Source organism: Dromiciops gliroides, chromosome 1, assembly GCF_019393635.1.
Source record: "Dromiciops gliroides isolate mDroGli1 chromosome 1, mDroGli1.pri, whole genome shotgun sequence".
Classification (NCBI taxonomy): Eukaryota; Metazoa; Chordata; class Mammalia; order Microbiotheria; family Microbiotheriidae; genus Dromiciops; species Dromiciops gliroides.
Genome location: NC_057861.1, coordinates 663,026,173 through 663,034,740, shown reverse-complemented (window position 1 = coordinate 663,034,740; position 8,568 = coordinate 663,026,173). Strand labels below are relative to the sequence as shown.

At 38.9% G+C, this 8,568-nt stretch overlaps 1 pseudogene; it reads right to left on the bottom strand.

Moving 5' to 3' along the window:
• Positions 1-2,808: 2,808 nt before the first annotated feature.
• Positions 2,809-3,861, bottom strand: LOC122753327 (annotated as a pseudogene).
• Positions 3,862-8,568: the final 4,707 nt, after the last annotated feature.

The following is an 8,568-nucleotide window of genomic DNA, read 5'->3' as shown; positions in this document are numbered from 1 at the left end:
AGCAAAGGCCCTTATTATATTAAAAGCAGACAGGTTGTATAATTTTCATTGATTTTTATAAATAAATTCTGATTTGATTATTAGTTAAGAGGCTTCTTAATCATTTGCTTATCAATTTGGGAGCAGAGCTGAGTGGAGAAATTTTTAAAAGGCCCTAAAAGATTGGCTTAGGAAATTAATAGCAGTCAGATATCCAGACAGTCAAAAGTCCCAGATTAGGCCCCCCAGCTATATTAGTAGCCCCAAGTTAGTTAAAAATGTTTTTACAATGTAGTGCTTTATGTTTTAAAAGTACTTTCTTTATAACAGTCCTGTGAGTTAATTAAAGCAAATGTTCCCATCCTCCTTTTATTGAAAAGGAACTGAGACTCAGAGATAACGTGACTTATTCAAAGTCATCTAGAAAAACAAATGTTACACCTGGGAACTAATGTCTTTAAGTTCCAAATTCAAATTTTTTTCCTTGGTAGAATACCATTTTTCATGTCTCCTGGAAGCCAAGAATTCCCTATTAGGACATTAAACATTCTTAATTGCTTTTATTTTGGTTGATATGTTTATTGCCTAAATCAAAATGTGTGAATTTATTCAGTGCTATGCTATAGAAAACTGGTCTCAAGCATGGAATACCTGGTTTTAAGCTCTGCTTCTTATATACATCAACCTTGTGACTTTAGGCAAGTAACTTAACCTACAATTCCCTAGGCATAGCTCTAAAACTATAAATTGAAAAAAACGTGTTGACCTATGTTGGTAGAGGAATTTTTCTTACCTAGGAGTTAAGTATAATAATGAATTCATAAACCCATTTCTTACCCCTATCTGTTTTCTCATCCCTATCTCCAGTACTTAGCATAGGGCCTATCAAACAGTAAGCACCAAATGAATGTTTATTGGAAGAATGACTTTTTCTATCACTTTTCTGTGTATATACAGGAGCTACTTATGAAGAAAACATCTTGGAGTTAATTGTGCTTTAGTAGTGATGGAACTGATATCAGAAATTCTACTTTTTATCAGATTTTGTGACCATGGAATCAATATAAAATACAATCCAATAGGGGTGGGATTCCTAAACTGGATTCTAATAAGACTAATGCTTCATCATGTATAACACATTTGACTAGGGTTCTATGTGAACATTTTCATCACCTTGCATGTGCCAACCATAATTCGGCAAGCCTCATCCACCTAATTATGAAATTCCCCCAGTGTTTTCTCCCTTATGATATCTACCATTATGTCTCAGATATCTAGGTCTTGATACTAGCTTATTCTTGTTCTTCCTTCCTGCAACTTACCCTTTCATTTGAAATGAACATATCTTATCTCATTTTCTTCTTGGGAAAGGGAACTAGCTTTTTCTCTACTGCTTCCACCTTTTAAAAGTATGTATCTCCAATAATTAAGCATGTTGCATGGAACATAAAAAAGTGCTAATAGGTTGTTTTTGTTTTTGATTTTGTTCTTTTTAATCCATCCTTCAAGTTCAGAACGTCAGGAACTTTCCAGTTGGTTACTAATCAATTTGATCAAAGAAACAGCTCAGCATGATGAAGCAACATTTTAAATGTAATAAGATTTTCTTCAATAGTATACTTGTCTTTAAAAGTCAATTACAGGGCAGCTAGGTGGTGCAGGGGATAGAGCACCAGCCATGGATTCAGGAGGACCTGAATTCAAATCCAGCCTCAGACACATGACAGGTACTAGATGTGTGACACTGGGCAAGTCACTTAACCCTAATTGCCTCACCAAAAAAAAAATCAATTACACAGGGGCAGCTAGGTGGTGCAGTATATAAAGTTCCTGCCCCTGGATTCAGAAAGACCTGAGTTCAAATCCAGCCTCAAACACTTGACACTTACTAGCTGTATGACCCTGGACAAGTCACTTAACTTGCATTGCTCTACAAACAAATACACACACTTACACACACACACACACACACACACACACAAAGTCAATTACACAAATATAGGGCACAGAAGTTTGAAAAAATCAATAGTTCTTACAAAAGAAAAATCTATTTGTTGAACAAGCTCAATATGTATCAATAGTAGGGCAGAGTCAGCAGAAGTTAAGTGGAACAGCATATGTGCTAGTAGCACTGCTAACCACAGGCCTGATCAGACACCATCTGAAGGATTGGGTTCAGTTCTGGATGCTACTTTTTAGCAAGAACAGCAGTAAAATGGAATATGCATATGCCCAGGACAGGGCCACCAATATTATAAGATGACTGAAGAACAAAGATTACTCTTTTTTAAATAAATTATTCCTATTTATTAAATATATTTTGGGAATCTGAGAATTTTTATATGGGGACCACTAGATAACATGGTTCAGACATACAGAGGAATTACATTAAAGGTTCTTATAAGTGGCAGCTAGGTGGCACAGTGGATAAAGCAACAGCCTTGGATTCAGGTGGACCTGAGTTCAAATCTGATCTCAGACACTTGACACTTACTAGCTGTGTGACCTTGGGCAAGTCACTTAACCCCCATTGCCCTGCAAACAAAATAAAAAAGAAAAGAAAATGAAAAGAAAACAGAAAAAGAAAAAGAAAGGGAAAAAAAGGTTCTTATGTCCTCACTTAGATGTGCAAGTTAAATTATACAGCATGAGATGAAACTGGGTAGGAAAGAAAGAAAAGATGGAGAGGTATGACGGATGAGATTAGGCCTGCTATAGCTTCCCCACTTGCCTCAATCCCTTCCCCTTGTGCATAATAATATGGTCAGTGCAGCCTGCAGCTCCCCCAGAACAAACACAGACCTATTCCTAAGTTTCCTTCATCCTTATTCAGGGTTCAGGACACAGATGTAAGCTAGCTTCTGCCTCTGGCTCTACCAAACCTAGGGCTCCCAACAGCAGCTTCTTGACGGGCACTGGAGGTGAATACGAGGGCATCAATTTATCCAGTCAATGATGATAAATAAGGCCTTCAGAATTTAGGTAGAAAGTAGAATAGGCATCATATGTCTGGTACAGCTGCAGGCAAGTTGGTGGCTTGTAGGTTTGCCTACCCATCTCCTCTTCTTGCAGGCCTAATCTCATCTGTCATACCTCAGGCTCAACCTCAGAACCTCCAGCTGCAGCTGAGCAAAATAATTCCAGGCCAAGAATCGGCAGAGAGTCAGTAATAGAATGTACCTTGTGTGGCCTTTGGTTTGGATGTTCAGGATCTCATTGATGAATTCCTCATCAGATGAGTAGAGGCTGTAATCATAGGAGCAAAGAAACCAGTTGGGAATTTCCTGCCTCAGTTTCTCATGCAGTACAGCTAGAAGTTCCTCCATGCTGGGGTTCCCCAATGGGGTGGCAGGAGCAAGGTGAAGACTTCCAGGGGCCCAGAATGGGATCAGAGCCCCAGGGTGTGGGCAAGGCAATTCCTCAAACAGCCTTCTTAGCCAATCTAGGCAGTCCCCATGCAACTCTGGCCCTAGTCCATCCTCTCCCTTCCCAGAGGGAAGACCCTCCCTGGGTGATGTGAAGGCCTGGGACTGAGGAAGGGGTTGTTGGAGAACTTGAGGGAAGAGTTGGCTGGAAGGGAGTGAGAGAGGAGGGAGCTGGAGATGTGGAGATGCTGAGGGAGAAGTGACTGTTGGCAAGGTAAGCCACAAGGGTAGGAATGGTAGGGCCTGAGGAGGGTATTGGTCCTGGCAAAGCCAAGTATAATCTTACAGGGGAAAATGGATCTTTAAAGAAACAGAGGACTTCCAATCATTCCTGATGAAAAGACCAGAACTGCACAGATACTCTGAGGCCTGGCCTGGTAAGCATTGAGGCAGCGGTGGAGCCTCCAGGCCGCTCTCGGCTTGGCTGGTATATGATTTTCAGGAGTGAGGATGGCATCTCCCAAATCCAGTGTCCAGTACAGTCTACAGTGGAGTGAACTTGCCCTGAAGCCAGTTTTGTGAAGGGGAAGGGAGGGGAGGAGGGAGGAAGGTGAAGAGAGGAAAAGAAAAAAAGATTTTTCTTTGAAAAACAAAAGACTAGTAAAAAATATTAATATTTAGCCAAGAAAAAAAGACTTGGAAAAATGTTAACTGTTAAGGGCTAAAATTCTAGCTAGTCTGTCTAAAATATCTAACGAGTGGTTGCCAATAAATTATAAGATTTAGAAAGAGTTAGGCTTTTAAGCATTTATTAAGGAGAATAAGAATTTGGTAAAGAGAGAAAGAAAGGCTTACATTCATCTATCTATTAAATGGAGAGATCATTCCTAGCTCTGCTCTCCTCCAGAGTCCACATGAGAGAGAATCAGAGTACCAGGCTCCCCCTTCTTCCTCCCACAAGCAAACGTCACTTCCTGACACCGAAGAAAAGACACATGGTCTGGCCCTCAGAGACCTTCATCTCATGGCAGAGCTTTTCTACAGTAAGTCTTCAGCAGGTGGCATTATTCCAATTGTTACACAACTGTCTTCAAATGCATGAAGAGATCTTATGTGAAAAAAAAATAATTAGTCTTGTCTTACTTGGCCTAAGAATGAAGAATTATGGGAAATAATAGGAAATTGCAGAAATGTAATTTACTAGAATAAGGAGGGTAGGAAGGAAGAAACATAGCTATAATAACTGAGGAATCAACTAATGATTAATCAATAAATATGTATTGCTATCACACAAACACTATGCTGGTGTGAGAAATAAATATCTTGGGGCAGTGTTCTCCCTTTCTTTCTTAGTCCTTTCTTGCCCCTACTCCAAGGTACAGTTTTCCTTTAAAGTGAATCCATCTTAGTTAGGCACATCCAAACCATACCCAGGTGAAAGCTGTTGTGCCCCAGTTAGCTTGGGTGGGGTCTACATAATTTCTCAAATGACTTTTTGACTAAGATTTGGGTGACCTAAGCCATGTATCCCAAGATTTCATACCCCATCTCTAATCATGTCAATCAATTGGATTTAATTGCTGTTGACTAATTAGATTTGATTGCTATGAGATGGACCACCTAAAGTTTGAAGAGCATATAATTTGTGATCCCACCACCATTCGGAGTCTTTAATCTGAAATATACAATCATTGACCATCCTTTGATTGATAAAATTTTAGCCTATTAAAAAATTATTAAATTGCCAAGAAACTATGTCTCTCACAGTTTTTTTGTTCAGTATTTTATTATTTTCCAGTTACATATGAGGCTAGTTTTCAACATTTGTTTTCATAGGATTTTCAGTTCCAAATTTTTCTCCCACCCTCCCTTTCTTCCCTCCTCCCCAGGACAGAAAGCAATCTAATATAGGCTATATATGTGCAATCATATCAAACATGTTTCTGCATTAGTCATATTGTCACAGAAGAGTCAGAGGACAAGGGAAATAAAACACAAAAAGAATTTTAAAAAATCAACCAAACAAATAAAAAAACAGTTGAAAAGGAAAAACAGTATGGGTCAATCTGCATTCCTAGACCACAGTTCTTTTTTCTGGATGTTGAGAACATTTCTTATCATGAAGTTCTTTGAAATTGTTTTGGACCATTGCACTGCTATAAAGAGCCAAGTCTGTCACCTTTGTTCATCACACAATGCTCCTATCACTGTATACAATTTTCTCCTGGTTCTGCTCCTCTCATTCAGCATCAATTCATTTAAGTCCTTCCAGGTCTTTCTAAACTCCCCATGTCCATCATTCATTTTCACATCTATTTTTTAAAACTTTGTGTTATAAATTTTCTTCTTTGCTCCCTCCTCTTCCTCCCTATTAAATCCAACAATTCAATATGTCATACATGTACAGTTATGCAAAACATTTTCTCATTAGTCAGGTTGTGAAAGAAAATAGACAAAATACGTTTAGAAAGAGGAGCAAACAAAAAAAAATTATACTCCAATCTGTATCAAGGTACCATTAGTTCTATCTCTGTTGATGGTTTGCATTTTTCATATGTCCTTCTGATAGCATCCTGCTCATTATTTCTTTCACGGTTACTATTGTTAATGGTATTACTCTCCATCTTAATCCTTCCCCTTGATAATTAATCTATTGTCTATCTTCCTTCACCCTATCCCTCCTTGAAAGTGTTACTGCCCCCTCCCCAAATCTTCTCTTCCTTCTATTGCCTCTCCCCACCCCCCTTATCCCTTCCTCTACCCACTTTCCCACAGGGCAAGATATAATACTATCCCCTCTTGAAGGTGTAAATTATTCCCTCTTTGAGCCAATTCTGATTAAAGTTAGGCTCACTCACTCCCCTGCTCCTTCTCTATCTTTCCCTCTACTTCATAAACTTTTTCTTATAATTTTTATGGGAACTACTTTGTCCCAATCCACTTTTTCCTTTCCCTTTTTTTTCCAGTGCATTCCTTTTACCTCTTAACTTTATTTTTATGATGTCATCATGGGTCAGCTAGGTGACACAGTGGACAAAGCACTAGCCCTGAACACCACCCTGCCTGCTCCACAAAAAACAAAACAAAACAAAACAAAAAATAAATGTGTACAGATATATCCCTTTATATTCAATTCAGACCTGTGCCCTCTAAGTATATTTCTTTTGGCTGCCTTAATAATGAGAAAGATCTTATGAGTTAGGAGTATTATTTTCCCATGTAGGAATGTAGACAGTTTGATCTTTTAATATCCCTCATAATTTCTTTTTCCTGTTTACCTTTTTATGTTTCTCTAGGGTCTTGCACTTAAAGGTCAAATTTTCTATTCAGTTCAGGTCTTTTCATTACAAATACCTGAAAGTCCTCTTTTTCAATGAAGTCCCATTTTTTCCCCTGAAAAATTATACAGTTTTGCTGGGCACATGATTCTTGGCTGTAGTCCCAGTTCCATTGCCCTCTGAAATATGATATTCTATGCCCTCTGGTTCTTTAATGTAGATGCTGCTAGATCTTATTTTTTCCTTATTGTAGCTCCACAGTATTTGTATTCTTTTTTTTCTAGCTGCTTGCAATATTTTCTCCTTGACGTGGGAGCTCTGGAATTTGTCTATAATATTTCTGGAGCTTTTTCTTTTGGGATCTCTTTCAGGAGGTGATTGGTGGATTCTTTCAATTTCTATTTTACCTTCTACTTCTGGAATATATGGGCAATTTTCACTGACAATCTCTTGGAGGATGGTGTCTAAGCTCTTATTTTGGATATGGTTTTCAGGTAGTCCAGTGATTTTCAAATAATCTCTCCTGGAACTGTTTTCCAAGTTTAGCTGTTTTTCCAAGGAGTTATGTCATATTGCCCTCTATTTTTTTTAAATTCAGTTGGATTTGTTTTATTGTGTCTTGGTTTCAATCCTAATACTTAGGCAATTACTTTCTTGAGAGAGCTTTTCTATTTCCTTTCCCATTTGGCTTTTCAAAGTGTTTACTTTTTTCTCATGACTTTCTTACACTGCTCTGATTTCTCCTTCTATTCTTTCCTCCATCTCTCTAAATCTTCCTTCTATCTCTCCTACTTTCTCTTTAAAGTCCCTTTTGAGTGCTTCTATGCCCTGAGACCAATTCATATTTTTCTTGGAAGCTTTGGATGTTGGAGCATTGACTTTGTTATTATCTTCTTCTTCTGAGGGTATATTCTGGTCTACCTTTCCCTCAAAGAAGTTTTTTTATGATTCTCTCCTTTATCTGTCTGCTTATCTTGGCTGCCTATTTCTTAGCTTTTAGGTCCTTCCTGGACATACTGTTTTGAGCTACAGAGTTGCCCAGGGGGTGATTGGGATTCTTCTCAGCCTGCCTGGCCTATGAATAACCATGGCTACTTTCTCTTTGACCCAGAAACAGAAGTCTGATTGAACTCTGATTCTCTATGGTCGGAAGTTTGGAGTGCCTGTGCCCCTCCCCCACTGAGCCACCACCACTTGATTCAGAACCAGGGTGCTTTGCCCCAGCTCCAACAGAGACTGCCTCTACTTCACCCTGGCCTACCACCAAACCCCCTCCCCAGTCCTCGATAAGACCCTGTGAAGAAGCTGCTGCTGCTGAAAATTTTGAGGTGCACTGGAATCACTGTCTGTTCCTGGCTGGGTCTGGATCACATGCTGAGCTGTTCAACCCAATCAGCAGGTGATCCCAATTGCCTTCTTTTGCTGAAAAATAGTCTCACTCTGTTCTTATGTGCATTAGGCTGCTGTTTTTTGTTTGTTTGTTTTACAACATTATTTTGGAGTGAGTGGGAGGGTTTATCTGGAGCTAGTGGGAGTCACAGTGTCTCCTCCACCATCTTGGCTTCCCCCCTCACATTTTCAATCATCACACTTGGTATTGTGGATATTCATACAAAAGTCAGATAGTTCCTGCCTTCAAGTAACTTTTTTCTACTAGGGAATTCAATGTATTCCTAAAAGAATGAATTCAAGTTATATACAAAGTATATACACAAATATGTGGGGTGGGAAAACAACTGGGAAAATTTTAAAGTCCTCTTGAAGTAATTAGCACTTAAGTTGAGCCTGGAAAAGAGATAGTGAACAGAGAAGAAAGCATTATAGTTCAGCCAAAGAACAACTTCTACAAAGGCACAGAAGGAACAAAGTGGAAGTTTGTGCATTGGAACTCTATTGTAGCTATCTTGGTGGTCATGTGAGGTGTATAAGAAGTAACATATAATCTT